At 36.1% G+C, this 23,039-nt stretch overlaps 1 protein-coding gene across 4 annotated transcripts in view; it reads right to left on the reverse strand.

Moving 5' to 3' along the window:
• The window catches only part of LOC134541952 (protein hobbit), a 440,842-nt gene that overhangs the window by 9,197 nt on the left and 408,606 nt on the right, over nucleotides 1–23,039 (reverse strand). The gene's annotated exons all lie outside the window — the stretch shown is intronic.

The following is a 23,039-nucleotide window of genomic DNA, read 5'->3' on the forward strand; positions in this document are numbered from 1 at the left end:
AACTTGTAAAACCTGGCATGAGCAAAGTAAGCTGATTCACAATTTTATTTTGCGTCAAAATATTAAACATCAACTAGTAATGAATTAAGAGTATGCTTCGCTTGGTAGAACACCGAATATAGTCATCTCCAGGTATTAAACTGAATTTTGAAAGAGGGACTCAAGTTTCTGAAGAAGTTGTTAACTTTCCTGATGATCCATCGACAGTTCGTAAACGGTCTCATCGTCGGATGTCGAGCTTGGGACCTTTTTCCTCACCATAGTCGCGTGGTCTGTTCTACCATTCGCACAGCTATCCCAACCTATACAAATAGCCGAGTGATACTACTCCCGTTGCTTCTATCATGGAGCTCGCCCGCAGTCGTACTTCCCTATCCAGCCTGCGTAATACACGCGTCCTACCTGCTAGCCGCCAAGAACGCGTCCATTTGTGAAAAAGCCTCACCCGCCAACAATACTAACTCATTAATTATAATATGCAAAACATAAAAACATTACATATGCGATAAAACAAAATTTGCTGCTGTCATAAGCCGAAGAAAAAGAATCAATTTGAAATATAACATAGACAGATAAATCTAAAATGGAGTTATCGATAGTAATGTTTTAATAAACAGAATAATATGTCGTATTACACTTAATACGTGTTCTTACTGACAACCGAATTTAAAAATAAATTAAATTACTTTTTTTTTTCTTTTTAAACCATAACCGCATAGAAGAAACAATACTTTTGATACAATTTTTTGCATAACTATACGACAGGACTAAAAGTACATTGTACGTAATAAGTATTTGCTTATAGGAATTAATGCTGTAGAATATACGAATAGATTCAAATGCATATAATTTAATATATTGCCAAATTTATTTGGAAATATGCATGTAACAAAAGATTGAATTTGAAATGAATTATCTGTTTTTAACTACAAATATAATTTTATCATATCTCACTTTCATTCAAACTTAAGCGTGTCATTTTCAACAACAAAATAGCCACAACTACACTTAAAAATATTTTAACTTGATACTTATATTGTATAACTTTTGATGAAATTAAATGTTAAGAGGTTCATTTAAGTTTGTAAGGAAACATAAATACAACGTTCAAAATAAATAACAAACATTTTGTGTAGTTAGGAGCTCCGCGTCATGCAAATAAAGGAAAGTTAAACTTTTCAGTATACGGCTGCAATAATTATAGAGGAAAATGTTATTTATTCTTTACTTTTAATTCCCGTTTGGAGAAAATAAATCGAAAAGTGCTATACCGAAAGTATAAAGTTGAAGTTGAATATCGCTTGTCAAGTAAGTTCAAGAACAAAATTAAAAAAAAGAAAATTTGTTTTCTTGAATCTACTTTTCTCAGAAAAGTATACATACATACAATATAATTATATTATAAAAATAAAATTTTTTAGTCCTTAAGTATAAATTACTGAAATATTTTTTAGTTAATTAATTTTGGCATGCGAAGAAATATTTAATTGTTAAAATCACGAGAACATAATTTATTATATTTATGTATTCCAAAAGCTTATGTTAAAGATCGACTATATGCTATTCAATTTGCCCAAAAATTTTACTGAAATAGGAGAGCATTACAAAATAACAATTTAACTAATGTAAGTATTATAACAATAAGTTATGTTCATAAACTATATTAATGGGAAACAAAAATTTATCATTTAATGATATGCAACTATTTTCCTTTGAGGTAAAAATTGAGGTATATTTAATGTAATAAGTAAATCCTCTCATAAAATTTACTGAAACTAATATTCTTCATTATCCGTCATATTATGATTCCAAACAGTTTAAATCAACTGAAACATGAAATAAAATAGTAAGGTTAACCATGAGGTGTGGAAGAAATTAGAGATTACTTTGTAAAATGTTTTAAAAATTTCTCATGAAATATTGTGATTATTATGTTCGTACATAATGTAAAAAAAAATTCAATACATGAAATTCAACACATACTTTGTATTGCAAGTTATTAAACATATATTTTAAAAACACATGTGCGTATCTAAGTCGAATTGTTATGTAATACATGATGAACATTACCGATACAACTTCCCTTACAAATAACTTTCACCCAAAGATAAGGCCGCGGACAAATTAGGTATACACACTGGTCGCACGAGGAGCTGAAATAAGTCATATAAGAAAGCCGGCCGGAGTAATTCTTTTCAAGCCAAAGCTAAAAGTAATGGATGTTGTTTGTCTAAAGCAGGCAGTGAAATGACATACAAGTTTACAGAATAGCCATATAAGATCTTTGACGCTTCTTATCCCGTCAGCGGACTGTACGCGAAGAACCAACTGCATCATGGCCCGCCGCCAGTTTTATACTTACGTATGAATACACTTGTAAACGTTGGTTTGTATACTTATGTATGTTGCCGACATCGATAGGTATTCTTTGGCAGCTCGATGTGGATTCATTCGAACACGTTTGCGCTAAACACGACATATTTTTACATGAGAGTGACATCGCGCACTGAAAAAAGTTGCAGGTCTGTAACGCAACAGTGATACAAATATTACATAGTTCGAACATTTTCTGGAGCACGACATTCACTTTGGGTAATGCTAAGCTACTTGATAGGTACCCTTTACCCGCTTTAAAAGTGATAACTTAAAAAAAAAGTGTACATGAAAGCAGACTCAGCCATATGTTTATTGCTGTTGTATTTGTCATAAACCTACCCTACGTTCAATACGGCCTGTAAGTAGAACCATGTTTTTTTTACTTGTGTACAAGCTGTGGTTGTAAAGCGAATTTATATTCTTAGTTAACTAACGTCTATCATAACATATTTGGAATAAGGCTACCTTAATTTTTTTTTCTAGATTGCTATATTGTTATATATATAAGTATTACTTAAACGGAAATATCTGGTAATAAAAATAAATGAAAAAAAGCATGAAAGATTAAGGATTATTTTTTTTCAACAACAAATAATTTATGGTTTAACTGCTTTGTGTACTATATAAAAACAGAACAAGCTTTCAAAATTTCTTTGATTATCCGTTATAGTTATGTTTCGTTTTAGCTCATAAATATTTAAGTTGATTGCCAACGTCACAAATGTACAATAATTTATTTCACACCGCTCCGGGTTGCAGGTAAAGTAACAGGCGTGCAATTTGATCAGAAACGCGTTCTACTTATTCAGGCCCTTTAATTGGGCGTGACGGACCATGTGCCAAATATGTAACAATTATAAGTAGGTGAAGTATAAAAAAATAAAGAACTTGAATGCAAAATAATGCATCTAACAAAAATAATTTGCAAGGTTCTTTCGTGGATGTTGTAATGTGTGGGCAATATTTACTTAATTTTGGTTTTTGGATAAATTAATTGTGGTTTAAATTTTTTTAATAATTTTGTATAATTGCTGTAAAAAATTTATTTCCTGCCCTTATTAATTAATTGAGCTGTAGAAGTAAGTTTATCTGAAAATTTACATCATCTTTATTAAACATTGCCACTAATTATACTTTTTAACTTCAAAATGGTTTTTGAATTTTGTAATTAATAACGTACCATCCATAACTACATATGTGAGCGATCGGTCACTGACCTCATCTTCAATCCTCCTCGTGATTCCTGCGCCAGGAGGAACATTTACATAATTCTGACTAGCTTATTTAATATAGAACTTCCCTAGTTTTTATTTTTTATTTATCATTCCATGAACATTTTTAAAACAGTGCAGACAATCAGATATCTATCTAACCAAAAAGCATAGCAAAATGACATTTAGTTTTCAAAATACGATTTTTCTTTTAATTTAAGATACATTTTATATAAACCTACATTTTTAAGTATCAAAACTTTTGTAAATAGTTAACCATTTGGTTAATACCAGTATAAAATTTTCCCCCGGCATTGTAAGATGTGTAAAATCATTTTGGAAAACTAAAATAATTTTAAAAAATATTGGGTAGTATAATAATTGTTTCTTGAATTTTTATTAAAAATAAAAGGAAAAACAATGAAGTGTATTTTCATGTTAAAAATTAAATATAAATTTTGTCGAATTAGCTAGCGAGACTGTAAAGCCACCAATAAATAGTTTGTAGGACAACTTTCAATGTGTTGATTGATTAGTTTCAATACTTTATTTCGTAATACATGATCTAGTATGGTAAGCTTTAGGATATTTGTAGTTTAAACAAAAGCAATGTTTTAGAGATACACGAATATAGTCACAGAGTAAGTCGAGCACATGCAGACTTGCCAACTTGTACGATTTTCCCGTACAATGTACGGAAAACGACTTACTTGTACGGTGTACGGGGACGTCTGGAAATCTTCCGGATTTTTTGCATTTTGTAGTGTAGGTATGTTGGTGAAAAGTGAAACGTTAGTTGCTCGCGCTCATGTGTCATGTTTAGGCTTACTGGCAATTTTTTTTTATTGTGATTTACTGTTAGTCACGCCGTACCCTTTTCGCCGCCAACCAATACAAATATTTTCACAAATAGAAAATATACTGGTAAGTTTTGGATAATTAACGTACTACGAATACGTTTGTGTGGCCGTCTTTTGTTTAGATAGCTGTATTCAGCTTGCAGCGACAGTTGCGCGCGCACAGGTCAGTGTAAACAACATGGCGTCTCGCAGCGCGTGCCTTTGTTGATCGTTAAGGTTTTATATGCATATATTCTTTGCCAACTCACGTAGAAAGTTATTTTGTGCAGTGGATCTAAATCTGGTTTACATTTTTGTGCTCACACTTTCGCTCTCCGCCCGCGAAGATTTAATTTCCTTCATGTAATAATATTGTTGATAGTTGACGACGCTTCAGGTGGAAAATGCCTCCAAAGTTGAAAAAACAGTATATGCAAGTTTTCCTTGACGTTTACGCGAAAGATTTTCCGTGTATGATTAAATCTGGAAAAGGAATAAACTTCGCGTTTTGTTCGATTTGTAGGTGTGACATAAATATCGGACATGGTGGCAGAAGTGATATAAATGCTCACTTAAAATGTGCAAAACATGTTTCGAATATTATGAGTAAGGAGACGAGTTGAAAATTTCTTGACTACTTTGCTAGGAATGAAAAATCTGACAGTGCTGTGATAAATGCTGAATGTCTTTTCACAAGTTTTCTTGTGGAACATAACATTTCGATAAGTGTTTCTGACCATGCCGGCCCACTCTTTAGGAAAATGTTCCCAAATTCTGAGACCGCCAAGAGATACGGTTGTGGTAGAACTAAGTCAACAGCTATTATGCAAGAAATGGCTGCATCTGCCACCGAGGATATTATTTCTTTGTTGCTGTCTGTACCATTTTCGATAGCAACAGACGGCAGTAATGATTCAAATTCTAAATTATATCCTTTGGTAATTACATTTTACGATGAACATTTGAAGTCTGTAGTGTCCAAATTGCTTTCGTTGCCAGTTTTAAAGGGGGATGCCACTGGCCGAAATATTGGCAACCTAGTAATTTCAGAATTGGAACATTTGAATGTCCCTTTAACACACTTGCATTTTCTGCAGATAATGCTCCAGTTATGCTGGGAAGCAAAAATGGTGCAGCTTCTGTGTTAAGGGAAAAACAAGAAGCGCTTATTGTAGTTGGGTGTCCCTGTCATCTGATTAATTTGGCAGCGGAGAAGGCAGCTGCTGGCCTCCCTTGTAATGTCCATGACATTTTGATAGATGTCTACTACTATCTTGAAAAAAGTTCAAAAAGAAAAAAAAAACTGCAGAAAAGTTTTGATAACATCTCTATAAGGACATCAGTTTTTACAGATACTTGTTCCAAAACTCTCGCGAGCATTTTACGCACTTTTTAAACATTTTTGCTTATTGTACTATTTGAGAATTTTAAAAGTTGGCAAGTCTGCACATGGTACTGTGGCGAGGCACACTAAAAGCAATTCTGAGAATTTCTTTCGGTCACGGGATTATCTTTTACCGGTGCCGGTTGTGGGTTGTCTCCCTCTCACGCACGCACGCACACACAGGTAGCCTGCCTCCCCTCCGGGAACGGGTTCCTCCACCACGCTACCTGTGCTGTGGCCTGCGAGCTGGCTTCGCCGAGCGGCAGCACGAGACGGCGGAAAACTTTCAGGATTTGCGGAAATTGTGGAAAAGATATCTCGGAATTCAAAGCGATGACTATATGTTTTAAATACATGAATTTCTTCAGAAAAAAATTATCTTTTTTTCTAGACTTGTACTTTTTTTCTGTCATTCTCCTAAGCAGTATAAAATGGCCCCAAAGTTGGACAAGTTGGTGATTTTTTATTTCATATTTTGATAGAAAAAAACAAAAATGTAAAAGTATACAGACAATTCGTGTATTATCTTCTCGTGGGTGAAAAATTTTCAGATTCGTAGTGTCGATTAATAAAGTCCCATCATTATTTTAAAAACATAGTGTTCCGCTAACTTCTGATGCTACTAGGGAGGCCCCTTAAGGGGCCCGCCTCGTCAGAGGGGTATGTGTGTTAGTGAGGCGGGACGATAAGCGCGACGCTCGCTGGTGCTTCTAGCGCGGTATAGCCTCTAAGCGCAAGTCTCTGAACTGGCGCGCATTCGTCTCGTCGTCACAGGATAACTGTGAAATTTGAGCGGTGACCGTAACATTATATGGCGGAGAAATGAAGATAAAGGTGTTATGCAAGCCCCTTAAGTACTTTCAAGAATCTGTACTGATTGTTTTATGCCTAAAAATTACTCTGAAAACACGCGTTTTAGGCATTTTAACGCTTCTAAAAATACAGTTTAAAAACTTAATCCGAAATTAAAAGTACTTTTCGGTCCTCAGCGAACTCTTAAATGCTATTCGTAAATAGGCCCCACTCGGATATCTTGAGTAGTTTTGAAATCGCGTTGTTTTTCCTGAAGCTCTGCACACCGTATGTGTGCCCAGGTAGGCGGGCCCCTTAAGCGCTGACAGCGGTCGTAAACACGTTGCCACAAAAACCTTTATCTGCACCCTGCCGGCAAAGGGACGTGGAATGGGGGTTGTTAAGCGCTGACAGCGGTCGACAGGAAGTGGTATCTATTTTTAGATATGCGCTGCCTACGGCTGTACAGCACTCGGCAAGAGAAACGCAGTAACACACACTCACCACAAGAAACTTATTTTCTGTCCGATTTTCTTCGGATTTTCGGCAATTTTTCACGGTTCCTCGAAATTGGGTTGTAATAGAGAGGTGGTCGCAATAAATGGGGTCGCAACAAAAATGTTTTACTGTAGGCATGTCAATTGAAATGAGAGGACACAGCATAGTGAAGCAGACTCATCACATCAATAAGTTATGAGAATCTTCTAATTTAATAGAAAATATTATCATATTTGTCACGGGTGGGACAAATGAAAAATTAAGAAATGTTATTGTTAGCATCAACAATTACAAATGAAATTGTCAGATAACAAAGAACTCATGTAAATGTTTTTGTATGTCCTTTGTTAGTCCTAATCTATAAAACAGTTTTTTAGTATACAAACTTTTCCATGTATTCTGTCACGGGTGGGACATTGAAAACATGTACATGCAATTTTAAATAATACCATGCTTACCTTTTCAAATAATTGCTTTGGTGAATTATAAAAAGAACATTTTTAGCACCAACTAAAGTATGTTAAGAGATAACAGTACAAACAGCTGAGCATATGTAGTGATGCCAACTTTGCACCAAATATCACATGCAAGAACACAATTGCAAACCTGACTTCCTGGAATGAATAACAATAATACAGAGATTATATTACCATATTTATTAATGGAAAACAAAAATACAACATATTTGCTTGCAATTTCTACAAAAACTGATTGCATGTAATAATTTTCAAAAAATGTTTGCCAGGCTCACTTTCTCTCTCTCACGCACACACACGCACGCACGCACGCACGCACACACACACACACACACACACGCATATATCACAACTTTATGGACACAATAACTGTTACAATTTTTCTAAAATCACTTCCAAACTGATACATAAAATCAAGTAGTGAAAATCTTGGTCAAGTTCGTTAATGGGCTATATCCAACAAAAGGGGTACAAATGGGGAAGGTTTTTTTTGAAAAACAGAAAAATTGCTCCAACTCTGATAATACGGAAAATATCACATCTGTTTGAACTTGTACGAGTAATACCAAAGTCTTTTGTTTGAAGAAGTTTTAGATTCAATCAACCATAACTGCAAACAATTGAAAAAACATAGGTTGGAGAACAAAATTTTTTTAATTCCCTTTGTAGGCACAGCGTCGAATTCATACAAATTGTGTATTAATCTAATAATTTTTATCTAATCCTTATTCGGAAACTATTTTTGTTTAGACGAACCATTAAAAAAAGAGTATAATTTAAAAAAAAAATCATAATTTATGTACCATGTACACTGTTAAATCCATTTTGTTTTATTGAAAAACCTTAAAGTATTATCTAAAAATTATTTCTGAAATAATTTTATACACAACCAACCATTACTGCAAGAGGTAGAATAAACAAGGGATGGAGGACAAAAAAAATTCATAACTCCCTTCGTAAGCACATCAAATTTGAATAAATTTTGTATTAACCTTATCATTTTTGTCTAAAATGTTTTACTAAAACAATTTTTTAAAACATGAACCAATGCTGCAAGAGGTTGAAAAAATGAGGGGTAGAAATTTTAATAATAATAATAATTAAAAAAAACACATAACTCCCTTTGTAGGCACAACATTTAATCTGTACAAATTTTGTATTAGCCTTTAAATTTTTATCTAAAACTTTTTACTGAAACAATTTTTGATTAGATGAACCATTGCTGCAAGAGGTTGAAAAAAAATGAGGGGTTAGAATTCAAACAAAATCCATAACTCCCTTAGTAGGTACACCATCAAATCCGTTAAATTTTTTTGTAAATCTTATAATTGCTGCGGACTTCTTCAAGACCATCAATGAGCCCTGCCTGAACCTGTGATGGCAGTTCGTCTGTCTTCAGCTCACATTGCTAGTGAGTGACCAAGTAAGCTTGCACTTCTTTCTGCCTACAAGCAGGCAAGTTTTGTTCACCGGACCGTGACAATGACTTCTTCAAAGTAGCACGCAATTTTAGATGCAGCTATTTATATCACTGAGTCACTGGTCCTCTAGTCAATAAACTCTGTCAACATCATTTTGTTTAGGGTCACTAATTGACTTGTGACAGCATTAAAGTGTACAGCATTTAGGCATGGTCTATTTGCTTGTAAATGTACAAGTTTTCCAGACTTTGTCTAGGTCAGTTTGAACTATAGCGGTGTCGAACTATTTACCCGGATCAGGCCAATTTGTTGTGCTGTGAACAACTTTCTACAGCGCAGCTTTCCTTATCTGCAACTTGCTAATTATTTATGTTTAATTACAGCAGAAATGGCTATAGCACTATCTCGTATGTTGAGCTATGAACCTTTGCTTGAGACCTATACCCATTCAGTAATGCATTAATTCTTGTGTATCAAACAAGGCTGGCTGATTGTGACCAAAACAAGCTAGGAGTGGATGGACTTTAGGTGCTAAAAGGAAACATTTTGTGCACGTAAAACTGTTTCAGGGAAAATTTGGTTGCAATGACTTTTCCCTATATGTTGTATAGGTATTGTGTTAAATTCTTGTATTATATCCCTTGAAGTGTCATTGAAAACGCCCTCTTACTCTGTAAAATCACTGATGCACTTTGTATCATGTTAAGCCTTTTGTGACACATATGAAATACATTATAGTGTGTTTACGTATTTTTTGATCTTTATGATGTACCTCATAATGGGTTGCATTATTTTGTAATATTTATGAAATACCTCTCATATCATGTTATATTATTTTGTTATATTCATGAAACGCTTAATATTGCGTTGTATTATCTATACTAATATTATAATGCTGAAGAGTTTGTTTGTTTGTTTGTTTGTTTGAATGCGCTAATCTCAGGAACCACTGGTCCAATTAAAAAAATTCTTTCAGTGTTGGATAGTACATTTATCGAGGAAGGCTATAGGCTATATTATATCATCAATAACATTAGGGATCCTTACTAAAAGTCCAATTTAGAATCAAATGCGTTGGAGGGGGTTAGATACAACATGCAGTACACGTACAAAGTGTGTGTTGACAATGCCGCAGGTGCTAGAAGTTTATTTCCTATTGCCTATTAACATTGTTGCCACGCACTAGATGCCTTATCATTCTTCATTTTCCCATACAAGTAAAAAACACCCATGTGATATTAACAACGAAGCAATCAGTACCCTCATATAGAATACATAGAGATAGTGTGAGGTATATATGTAGATATAAAGAGATAAATACAGATAGAGAGATACATAGATATAGTATAGGACTATAGATGTAGATAGAGATAAATATATATTTAGAGATATGGATAGATTATTTGTATATGTGTAACTACTTCAAACATATTACAAAACAAAACTGAATGAGGCATTGCAATGCATGCCGAGCATTAGCTAGATAATGGAATCTTTTCAATATTAGTAATCCCTTATTTTTCAGTTTTTTTTTTCTATATTGCTTTATAGAGTCTAGATTACATACAGACCAGGTAAAACACTATAAACTGGTAGAACAACGTCTGTCGGGATCTGAAAGTGATATAAATTATTTTTCACACTTGACATTCAAATTAAGAAGCCAATTACTAACTACATCTGATCTCTAAACAGTTCCCCTTCACCCTGTGTTCAGCCCGGGCAACACTGGGTACTGCAGCTAGTCTTGTGATACATATGAAACACCTTATAGAATGTTTAGCTATTTCTGTGATATGAAACACTGTATACCATTTTATACCATTTTGTTATATTTATGAAACACCTCATAACTATTTGTGATACTTATGAAGCAATGTTTACCTTGGCCCTTGGGCATTTAAGTAATTTGCGTAAAATACTATACTTATATTTATCCTGGAACAAACTGTACAAACATTACATTTGAATAAAGTCATAATTTAGTCTTATCATTTATCCTTTTTCACAAACTCACTTATAGCCATTTCTGGCTGTCTGTATTAGAACAATCCTTGCACTGCCTTGTGTTTATACCTTTTCATTCTTGCACAGCTTGAAAGCTACTTGAAACACCGTACGTTCCCTAGAGGTTTCATATTTCAACAGTTCCATTGAGAAAAATAATTTGAACTCTCAAAAATATATTTATAAATTAAGTCACTAACCATCAAAGTACACTTTCTTTGCTCTTGACTAATATCTCAGGGTAGTTACTCGCAAAGTCTCTCTTTACAGACCACTGGTTTAACAAACTACGTAGGACTTATTTTGCACAATTGTTATAATATTTAATATTCCACAATATTTAATAGTCCACAATACGACACGCATCTAAGTGCAAAAAAAAAAAAAATCTTTAATGTTCATCCATCAGGCAAATTTAAGGTCAGGGACTTCGGAATTAAGCCGCAAACAAAGTCTTGTCGGTACTAATATGACATTAACTACAGAAGCTATGGCTTATCTAAATCGCCGATTCAACATTTCACTTAAACACACGTCAGGCCTAGAAATAGTCAGATTATACAACAACTGGTCCTCCAGCAACACCAGCTGCCCGGCTACCTAATAGCTGCACTTACTGGATGCATCACGAGCGTCCTGGTCACACACTCAAAATGGTCGCTGCCCTGGAAGGACTCCCAGATTGTCATATGATTAAAAATGTCAAACTTAACCGCCCTGTTGGCAAAGACATGATAATTTACTTAGCTAAAAGATTCACAAACATGTAAATATTTCTAAGAGTTTCCAGTCCAAACGGTCATCACGGACTTAAAACAAAAATTCTTGACATCATTACGTTTATATAAATAGACCACTTAAAAATACATTTAATAACTGCAACTTCCTTATCTGGCATTATGATAGTTTCAAGTGGAACATAAACAAAGTTATTGTAACGAATGTCAGCCTGTAAATAAATATATCCTAAATAAAGTAATGAAAGTAATGACCAGAACTTATTTCCGGACGTCTCTGTGCCCTGCATCACTGCACGGGGCCAACAACGGTCCCAGCCCGCTCCAGGAACGAGGCAAGGTAAAACAACTGAATACCATGTAGGGGAACAAAAAAAAACTGCACAAGATCCAGCCATTAACGGGATCGAGTGTCTTGGTTGCTGGCTCATCGCAGAGAACTTGCAATTGCGGCGGAGTTTGAGAACAACATTTTTGAAGAACCCGTCTGGTCTAGACAGTTGCGTCCACGCTCTTCTTCTCTTATGTTGACCCCCCTAATCCTCAACCTTGTTCCGTATTGTTCTGTGATGCTCTGTGCTGACCAGGAGAATGGGGTAGGGGCAGTGGAGATGATGGATGGTGGATGAAGCTACACTTATCAAAAACCTGTCTTCTTTGTTATCTTGAAGATCATCAGCTCTCCACAGTTCTTCTTCTAAGCTTTTCACTTTTTCTACATAATTTTTCCAGTTCTCTTTTGATATGTGGTCATAACCTTGTGTTATTAAGGACGCCATATTATGCGCCTTGAAAGTTGTGCTATGCAGTTTTACGAAAATTTTACTTGAGCCCGTATCATTCCAATAGGTGTGAGCTTGCAATCATATGTGGGCAAGTGAAGTACAGTAGTAGTATGATTTGGAGACTTCTGGGACAAGGCATTTCTTATGGGACTATGACTTTGTGGTGGCTTCTTGTGGTGGCTTGCCAATCTTTAGGATTCAAATGTGTTAGGTCATGTCCGCAGCTCGTTGCCTATGATCAGGAGGTCGGCGGCCATTTAGATGAAACACATTCGCCATCTAGGAATTCGAAATTATTAAACTAAAAATTCAGAAATAATTCCAAAAATCATAAAAAAAACTCACTTGTTAATTTAATGATTGATATGATAGATTTCTCTCCTCTGTTCAATACCTGGACGATGCAAATGTTTGTTATAGGTTAAAAAAAACCTATTTAATAAAACATGGCCAAAATCCTAAAAGTGACTTAAATTACTCCTATACCAGCCTCCAGTAAGCCAATGATAACACAGACAGCAATCTTGAAATTCTGTCATTATTAACCTGGAAATTTGGAGAAATTTCAAAATTCATCATATAAACAGTGTAATGTTGCAGAACCCTGCCCTCCTAATTAAATAATTTTTATTTTAAACTATTTTCATGAATGTAAATATTTCTTAAAAAGTCTTTCTAATGATATTTTACCGTTTGTTATGTTTTAGGGTTGATATTTTTCACTTGCTATGTTCTTAAGAAGGTATTTTGTGTTTTAACAGACATTTTCTATCATTAGTAATTTTTATGTAATTATTCACGAAGAAGTCGCTGTTGTAGATTTTTACGTGGTTAGGCCTACTTATTCATGTTTTTCTCAATAAGTTTAATTTGGTAAAGTAATTCGTATTATAATTATTATTCTTAATTTTTATTAACGTGTTGTAATATAATTATAAATCACGGGACTGTGTCTGGGCTGGTGTGATGGTTAGAAAGAGAGGCATGAGAGGCCTGTAAGTGGAAGTGAGAAAGAAACAGTGTTTCCCCGCCAACCGAGATAAAGACGGTAATTCCCCCCGTGCATGGGAACTGTGTGATAACTGCTCTCTCACGGTGTGGGAGAGAGAACGAGAATGGAAATCCCCGATTTCGATGTGAAATTGAAAAGAGACTGATCAGGGGAAGCCCAGAGTTCTGTGTGTAAAAGGTTTTTTCATGTGTTGTAACTTGTTCTGTGATTGGCTAATATCTGTAGCGTGAATGAAGAGTGCGTGTGATTGGTCGGTGAGGTCAGGTGACTTCTCCTCCCTGCGTGGAGAAGAGAGTGGCCAGACTTCACCAGTCATCTGTCGATCGCTGCCACAGTAGGTCGCGTTCGGTGGCTTCTCACTAAAGTATAATGTAATGTACTAATAGATAATTTCACGTTGGTGGTCGAAGCCAGGACTATTAGTAATACAACCTAATTTGTTTTTGTTTTGTTTCGGACAATGAATTAGAAATTGCGGCCACCTTCGTCGGCATTAGGCTCGGGGCGGAATTCGTTTTCGCTGGGTGCGGCCCTCTTCGAGGTCGTCCCATTTTCTTGTACTTGCAGTAAAACATTACTGAAGGACTTCATCTACGCTATTAATTTTCGGTAATTTCTTGTCATGCGAGCTACCAGCAGTTTTTCGACGGGCAGATATATGTGTGGAACGAGTGAATGAACTATTGTAAGTGTTTGTAATCGTCGGTGCATTCCATTTGAAAAAAAATAAATAAAAAAAAAAACAACAAAAATTACAATCGGCATTGAACTGTTTATTTTGTATATAACGAATCGTTATATTTGGCGCCCGGCCGCGCGGCTTGAATTTGGACACGACCCTGAGAGCAAGACGGACATTTTCGGCGGTAAACAAAGGTGATCTCCCAGAACTTTCGGCGCAGCTGAGCGGTGAATGCAGTTTTTCTCCGCGGCGAGAGACAACGGGCTGTTGCAGCGAGTGAAGAGTTCCAGAGAGACGACGGAAAACGGTACTTCGAGGGACAGAGCGACCCAAGGCACCGTGGGACTTCAGGCCTGTCTCATCGCGGGACATCGAGATCGTCGCATCGCGGGACTTCGAGATCGTCACTTCGCGGAACAACGTGGGATGAGTCGCCGGAAACAGCAAGTGAAAGGAGCAATATAATGTAAAGAATTGTGCAATTAGGGTTCCAGTATTGTAGTGTTTTGTATGTGTGTTAGGTTTTTATATCCAGAATTGTTGGTTATTGGTAGAAACATGAGTACCAGTAGCAGTGAAACTACCGATTTCATAGGATTTTTAGAAAATCCTGAAAATTCAAATCATTCAGATCCGAACCTTGATATTGAACTAATAGAGCAAGATTTTTCATGTCAGCAGGAGAAACCTGTAAACATGGAACATCCTGCCGAACTAGGTCAGGATATGGAATCCCACACAATAAGCAGCCCAGTTGAGGTTATGGGGGGGTCAGATCAAATGCTACAGATCTTGTTGTCAATGAGACAAGAAATGAAACAGGGACAACAGGAAATGACACAAAAAATTGAACAGGGACAACAGGAGTTGAAACAGGAATTAAAACAGGATCTTACTAGTAAAATTGAACAGGGACAACAGGAAATGACACAGAAAATTGAACAGGGACAGAATGAAACCAACAACAAAATAGATCAGGAAATTCACAAAATTGAGGTAAATTCACAAGAGATTGCGAAGGTTAGGAGCGAAATAGCTTCACAGTTGCGACAAGAAATTGATAGGGTTGAAAACCAAATGAATGACTTTAAAATTGAAATTAATGAACAGGTCGCCACATGTACAAACAAAGTACATGAATGTGTAAATAATATTGCAGAAATGCAAGCCGGGATGGGAACATGTGTTGAAGAAATGAGCATTTTGAAGGAAAATATTTCAATTCAGGGAAACGAGATTCAGGAAAATAGGGGGAAAATATCTGCATTACAGGAAAATTTCAATCAAATTCAAATTAGCATGGATAGGGACCACAATGAGCTCGTTGAGGTGCATGGTAAAGCGAATGAGAATGCCAGAGGTATTTTATTAAATGAGAGGGAGATTGAGGAAGTCAAAAGCAATTTTGAGGTTAATGTTGAAAAAGTTTTGATGGAAAATAGGAGAATTGGTAACCAATTCGAAAAGTTTCGAGATGAGGTTGGACAGGAGTGTTTGAAAAAGATAGAAGAAAAATTGGGAAAAATTAGGGGAGATTCTAATGGAGGGATTAGGAGTACAGTGCTTACTGTGGATGAAGTTAACCTTTTTGAAAAAAGTGTACCAAAATTCTACGGGGATGACCGAGGGGCAACCCCAATACAGTTCATCACAAAGTGTGAAAAGGTTTTTGGATATTTAAAGGGTTCAGATGAACAGCAAGTAGAATTGTTTGTATCAAAATTGGATGGGGCAGCATTGCAATGGGCAATGCATAAGGAGAGTGAGTGGAAAACTTTTGAGGAAGTTAAAACAGCCTTTCTAGACAAGTATTGGGGGATCTATGTCCAGGACGATTTCTTGCAGTACTTGTTTACAGGAAAATACCGGCATAGGGATGGTCACATGGCTCCATATGTACGAAGGCTGTACTTACAATCGAAATTTTTGAACAACCCTATCACCGATGAACGTTTTATCTCCCATATTGTTCATCATTTTTTCCAGCAAGTACAGAACTGCATTCTAGGGGCCAGGGCAAGAACTGTGGACGAGGTCATTGATTTGCTAGAAACGTTGGACAGGAGAAATGAAAGGGAGGAAGGACTGAGGGGCAGAGATCCAGACAATCGGGACCAGCGAGGACCACCCAGAAATAGAGGTCACCATCCTGAGGGTCAACAGCAGGAGGTAAGACCACTGCAAGTACAGGAAAGGCGGGGGAACCATCAGCTGCCCAGGTGGAGACCAGAGCCACGTCCGCAGGAGCAAAGGCAAGGTGAGGACAGGCAAGACAGACATGGAAATGGACCGAGGAGGCAGGAAAGCAGTAATTTAAACAGGTAAGCGGGAAGGATCGAGCCCCAAATCCCTCCCAGGAGTGTGACTTAGGGGTCAAATCAAAATGTCACACAATACAGATAAATGAACCTAGCATAACACATGAATTGGAAGAGCTATTAAACGAAACAGAGGAACCTACAAATATTGTTCAAGGTAAAGTAGGTATATGCCCATACATTAAAGGTAAAATTGTCTGTGCCAGTAAGGAAGCAAATGTGTTAGTTGATTCAGGTAGTGAGGTGACTGCCATGTCAGAAGAATTTTTTATGTCTCTAGGTAATGAAATTTCAAAATCCGCAGCAGTTTTTCAGTCTCAAATGTAACCATAATTGGAGCCACAGGGATTAGGAATAAAAATGTCAAAAAACAGGTACTACTAGAGATAAAATTTGGAGAGGTAGCCATGTGGGTAGTGTTCCTAATTGTTAAAGGGCTCAGTATTGATATTGTTTTGGGGGCAGACTGGCTGCAGCGAAATAATGTTATAATAGACTACTCTATGCAGTGGATACATGTGGCAGGAGCCCTCATTGATTTCGGAGCAGAAATAAAGGCAAAATCATTTAGTCTAAGGATAATACGAGGAGAAAATTTTAAAGAAACAGAATTGAAGTGTAATTTGTTGGAAAAACAATACATTACAAAAAATGATGTAGATCAGATAACCTTGCATAGTGGTACTGTAGAACAACAGGAAAAATTAAGGGGAATTTTACATGTAGAAAACAAAGCTTTTGCCAATTTTCCAGGGTTAAATAATAAGTATGAATGTAAGTTAAATTTGAGAGAGCACCAACCATTCGTTCAAAAACCATATCCAGTAGCATATCAGTTGAGACCGGCTGTGGAGCAAGAAATTCAGAATATGATAGATACAGACATTATCGAGAGACGCAGTTCAGAATACTTGAATCCTATGGTAGTGGTCAAAAAGAAAAATGGGGGGGGGGGGGGGGGGTGAGATTGTGTTTGGATGCTAGGAAAGTCAATCAAATTATAATCCCAGACAGAGAAGCACCAGAACCAATGGACGAATTGTTACAAAAATTTGAGGGTTGTGCGTATTTTTCGAAAATCGATTTGGTTGCATCCTATTGGCAAATTCCTTTAGCACTTGAATCTAGGCTTTGTACTGCATTTCCCTATCAAGGAAAAACATATTGTTTTAAAAGGCTACCTTTTGGACTAAATGTTTCGGTCTGTCATTTCATTAGGGGGCTCGAGGCAGTTTTAGGACCAGAAATTCTAAATATGGTAACGATTTATGTAGATGACATCATGATTGCCACTGCTACATTTGAAGAACACTGTGACATTATTGAAAGGGTTTTGAGAAAACTACAAGAGGGGGGAATGACAGCAAATTTACAAAAATCTGAATTTCTGAAGGACGAGATTACGTTTCTCGGTAATGTAGTTAATGCAGAGGGCATCCATATTGACCCTGAGAAACTGAAAGCAGTAAGGGAATATCCCTCCCCTAAAAACCGTAAACAATTGGAACGCTTCATTGGCTTTTTCAATTTTTTTAGGAAATATATATAAAATTTCAGTGGAATCTGTGGACCGTTGAGGAAGCTCATGCAGAAGGGGCAGAGTTGGGAGTGGGGACCTGAACAAGAGGAAGCAGTGGAGAGACTCAAACAGGAGTTAGAGAAGGAAGTGTTGTTGCATCATCCGAAGTTAGACGAGAAGTTCTACATTGCTTGTGATGCATCAAATGAGGCTGTAGGGGCCATGTTGTTTCAAGTGAGTGAGGAGGGGGAGCAGGTACCCATCAGTTTTGCAAGCAGGGCACTTAACACTGCAGAAATAAACTACACCACCACAGAAAAGGAATTACTCAGTATTGTGTTTTCATGTTCTAAATTTCGCACTTACATTTATGGCAGGGAAACAGTAGTGTTAACAGATCACAAGGCTTTGTGCCACATAAATTCATGTAAATTGTTACACGGTAGAATCACCAGGTGTATTTTGGCATTACAGGAATACACTTTAGACATACAACATGTTCCAGGGAAAACGCAGGTAGTAGCTGATGCTCTTTCCAGGGGAATTGCAGACGTGGAGGCCACTCAGGCACAGGAGTTTCAGATTCGGAGAATTTGTAAACAAATGCAGGAAGTTAATGAAGGACTGAAGGAATTTTCAGGGCAACTTAAGGAGGAAATTAATGAAGATCCTCGATTACAAATTGTAATTAAAGAGTTGGAATCTACAAATTGTAGAGGTATTATCAAGGAAAAGTTTGTGGTTAAAGAGGGCTATTTATTTCAAAAAGTAAACAATGAATTGTCGCAATGGGTTTTATGTATACCAACTAATTTAAGTACTGAAATTTGTAAACTTATGCATGCAGAGTGTGGACATTTTGGTGTAAGAAAAACTGTACAGTATATAAAGGGATTTTGTATATTTAAAGATATGTACCGAACTGTGGCTAAGGTAGTCAGGCAGTGTTTACCATGTGCACAGACAAAAGTAATGAACAGTAAGTGCAAAGGAGTCATGCAACATGTGTTGGCAACTAAGCCATCAGAGGTAGTATGTGTCGATTTGTTTGGTCCGCTACCACAGGGAAGGAGTGGAGTAAAATACATTTTTGTTGTTCTTGATGTATTTACAAAATATGTTAAATTGTACCCGATCAAACGAGCAACAGCTCAAGTGGTAACAGAGAAAATTCTGGATGTGTATGTAAAGGAAATAGGTGTGCCACAAAAGATTATTTCAGATAATGGACCTCAGTTTAGGGGAGAGGTATGGAAAACATTAACTGGTATTCTTGGTATTGAACTAGGCCATACAGCAGTGTACCATCCAGCTGCTAATCCAGTGGAGAGAGTGATGAGGGAACTGGGTAGGTTATTTCGATTGTACTGTAGTGAAAACCATAGCCAATGGGCTAATATTGTGAGTGAAGTGGAAGCTATTATAAACAATGTTTGGCATGAAAGCACAGGTTTTTCACCAATAGAATTAATGCAACAAATGTTACCTACTTCAAAACTGCAAGAACTAATTGGTTATCCAGACAATGATACGGTAAGGGTAAAAGACAAATTGGAAAAGGCAGGGAAAAGACTGTTGTATAAGGCAGAGGAAAGGAAAAGTAGATTTGACAAAGGAGTTAAACCTTGTGTTTTTAAAGTAGGGGACGAAGTACTGATAGCGTCCCATAAATTGTCTTCACTGTATGAACAAAAAATTGATAAGTTTTTTCACTTGTACGATGGACCTTTTGCAATAGAATCTATTGTAGGCCATAATGTTTATAAGGTAAATGGTGTAAATTGGCATGTATCACTACTTAAACCTTGGAAAATCCAGTGACAGGTTAAGGACAGAATATGTAAATTAATATAGATAAGTGATAAGGTTAAACCATTACATGTTTTTTGATGTATAGTCTTACGCAGTGTGGAAATTCTTGTTGTAACAAGCTTAACAGATGTTTATGTTTTGTGTAATTTTTTAGTATAACTTTGTATAAATTTTTTGTGTAATTTGGTAATAGGTTAGCCGAGCTGACTAGCAGCTAAAAGGGTTGTAATTGAGCGTCCCTTACCTTTCGGCTAGCTCAGGAGCTAGGAATGAAAGATGAAGAGGTTGGAATAACCTTTGTGTATTTTTGTGTGTAATTTGGAAAAAGGTTAGCCGAGCTGACTAGCAGCTAAAAGGGTTGTAATTGAGCGTCCCTTACCTTTCGGCTAGCTCAGGAGTTAGGAAGGAGGATAGAGGAGGTTGGAAGAACTTCGAGTATCTTTGTGTATTTGTTATGTGTCCCTTACCTTTCGGCTAGCTCAGGAGTTAGGAATGATGGAGAAGGAGGTTGGAATAAGAGTAAATTTGTGTATTTTTATGTGTGATAATGATGTTTTTGTGTATCTTTTATATTATAGTTAATGATACTAAGAGATGTAAGTAAATAATGTCAACAAATGGAAATTCAGTGTGTTGATGCAGAATTAAGTTTGTGTGTATTTTGGTGTAAATATTATGAGGTTGTGTAACTTTTTAATAAGAAAGTTTGAATATGATGAGTGATGATGTAGTGTGTTATATAAAAGGTTTTGAAGTTTCAAATAACTAATTTAATGTTTTCTGGAGTTGTATTTGTTGTGGAAGATTTATTATGTGAGTTTCTGTGTGTTAGGAAGTTGAGCCATTTAGTAGAAGTTGTAGTTTATTGGGTTATCAATGTTGAGCAGACTAGTCCTAATTTTGAAATAAGTGTTGTCCAGTGTTTGAAGTTATGTTAGTGGTATTGTCTTAAAATTTTAGAATTTTTTTTTGGATGGAATTTAGGAAAATTTTGGTGTCAACAGTTTTGAAGCGATAGTGTTGTCAAAGTTTTATAAGTGCAGATATGAAGAGTGGAGATATTGGTTAATTTGTGGGTTAAAGTGGTTATTTCATGGGATTTGAGGAGTTTGTCAGAAGCAGCAGAGAATCAGAGTAACAGCGGTTTTTTAAGGGATTTTAAAGGAAATAATGTGTTTTGAGGTTTTTTATTGTCGTCGTCGAGGTTTCTGCCGAGGTGTAAGTGTTTGAGAAGTTGAAGTTTTTGTTTTTATCGTCGTCGTTGTTAAGGTGGTCATGGAGACGTAATTCCTTGAGCTTAAGATTTTCGTCATTCGTTGAGGTAGTTATGGAGTTTATTGCAGCTGGTGTTGAGGTTTCCACAGTTGTACAAGTAAGTTGTTCAGAGTTTTTTGTTGTTATTGAAGATTCTTCGTTGACCAGGGAGTGTCTGCTTGAAGCTTGTAGAGAAACCAGTTTCAAAGTTATTTGTATTTTGCACTGATGAGAGGGAGATAACCGTTTGTGAAGAGTTGTTGACACTTTGTAGTAAGAGATATGTTTTCAAATTTTTGGCTTTTTTGACAAGGAATTAATATTGCAATATTTAGGAAATAGTTTTTTTGAATTTATATATAAACAAGTGTTTTAATTACTGGATGCATTTATTTCTCAGCATGTATGTATTTATTTTGTACAGATTAGTTTTTCACTTTTGTAACTTTTCAATTAAATGTAGTGTTAATTTAATTGAAAAGTTGGGGGGGTAATGTAATGTTGCAGAACCCTGCCCTCCTAATTAAATAATTTTTATTTTAAACTATTTTCATGAATGTAAATATTTCTTAAAAAGTCTTTCTAATGATATTTTACCGTTTGTTATGTTTTAGGGTTGATATTTTTCACTTGCTATGTTCTTAAGAAGGTATTTTGTGTTTTAACAGACATTTTCTATCATTAGTAATTTTTATGTAATTATTCACGAAGAAGTCGCTGTTCTAGATTTTTACGTGGTTAGGCCTACTTATTCATGTTTTTCTCAATAAGTTTAATTTGGTAAAGTAATTCGTATTATAATTATTATTCTTAATTTTTATTAACGTGTTGTAATATAATTATAAATCACGGGACTGTGTCTGGGCTGGTGTGATGGTTAGAAAGAGAGGCATGAGAGGCCTGTAAGTGGAAGTGAGAAAGAAACAGTGTTTCCCCGCCAACCGAGATAAAGACGGTAATTCCCCCCGTGCATGGGAACTGTGTGATAACTGCTCTCTCACGGTGTGGGAGAGAGAACGAGAATGGAAATCCCCGATTTCGATGTGAAATTGAAAAGAGACTGATCAGGGGAAGCCCAGAGTTCTGTGTGTAAAAGGTTTTTTCATGTGTTGTAACTTGTTCTGTGATTGGCTAATATCTGTAGCGTGAATGAAGAGTGCGTGTGATTGGTCGGTGAGGTCAGGTGACTTCTCCTCCCTGCGTGGAGAAGAGAGTGGCCAGACTTCACCAGTCATCTGTCGATCGCTGCCACAGTAGGTCGCGTTCGGTGGCTTCTCACTAAAGTATAATGTAATGTACTAATAGATAATTTCACGTTGGTGGTCGAAGCCAGGACTATTAGTAATACAACCTAATTTGTTTTTGTTTTGTTTCGGACAATGAATTAGAAATTGCGGCCACCTTCGTCGGCATTAGGCTCGGGGCGGAATTCGTTTTCGCTGGGTGCGGCCCTCTTCGAGGTCGTCCCATTTTCTTGTACTTGCAGTAAAACATTACTGAAGGACTTCATCTACGCTATTAATTTTCGGTAATTTCTTGTCATGCGAGCTACCAGCAGTTTTTCGACGGGCAGATATATGTGTGGAACGAGTGAATGAACTATTGTAAGTGTTTGTAATCGTCGGTGCATTCCATTTGAAAAAAAAATTAAAAAAAAAAAAAAAAAACAACAAAAATTACAATCGGCATTGAACTGTTTATTTTGTATATAACGAACCGTTATAATAGTTTATTAAAATAATGACTGATTTGATAATTATCCATCCTCGAATCTATTCTTGACTGATGCAAAAATGAAATTTAATTATATATCACAAAAATTTACCAAAACAAGACATGTTCGAAAAAGATTACAAATAAAAAATATTTTTACGTAAATTCTACAAGTACAAGTACAAGTACAAGAACAATTACAA

Source organism: Bacillus rossius (genome assembly GCF_032445375.1).
Source record: "Bacillus rossius redtenbacheri isolate Brsri chromosome 4 unlocalized genomic scaffold, Brsri_v3 Brsri_v3_scf4_2, whole genome shotgun sequence".
NCBI lineage: Eukaryota > Metazoa > Arthropoda > Insecta > Phasmatodea > Bacillidae > Bacillus > Bacillus rossius.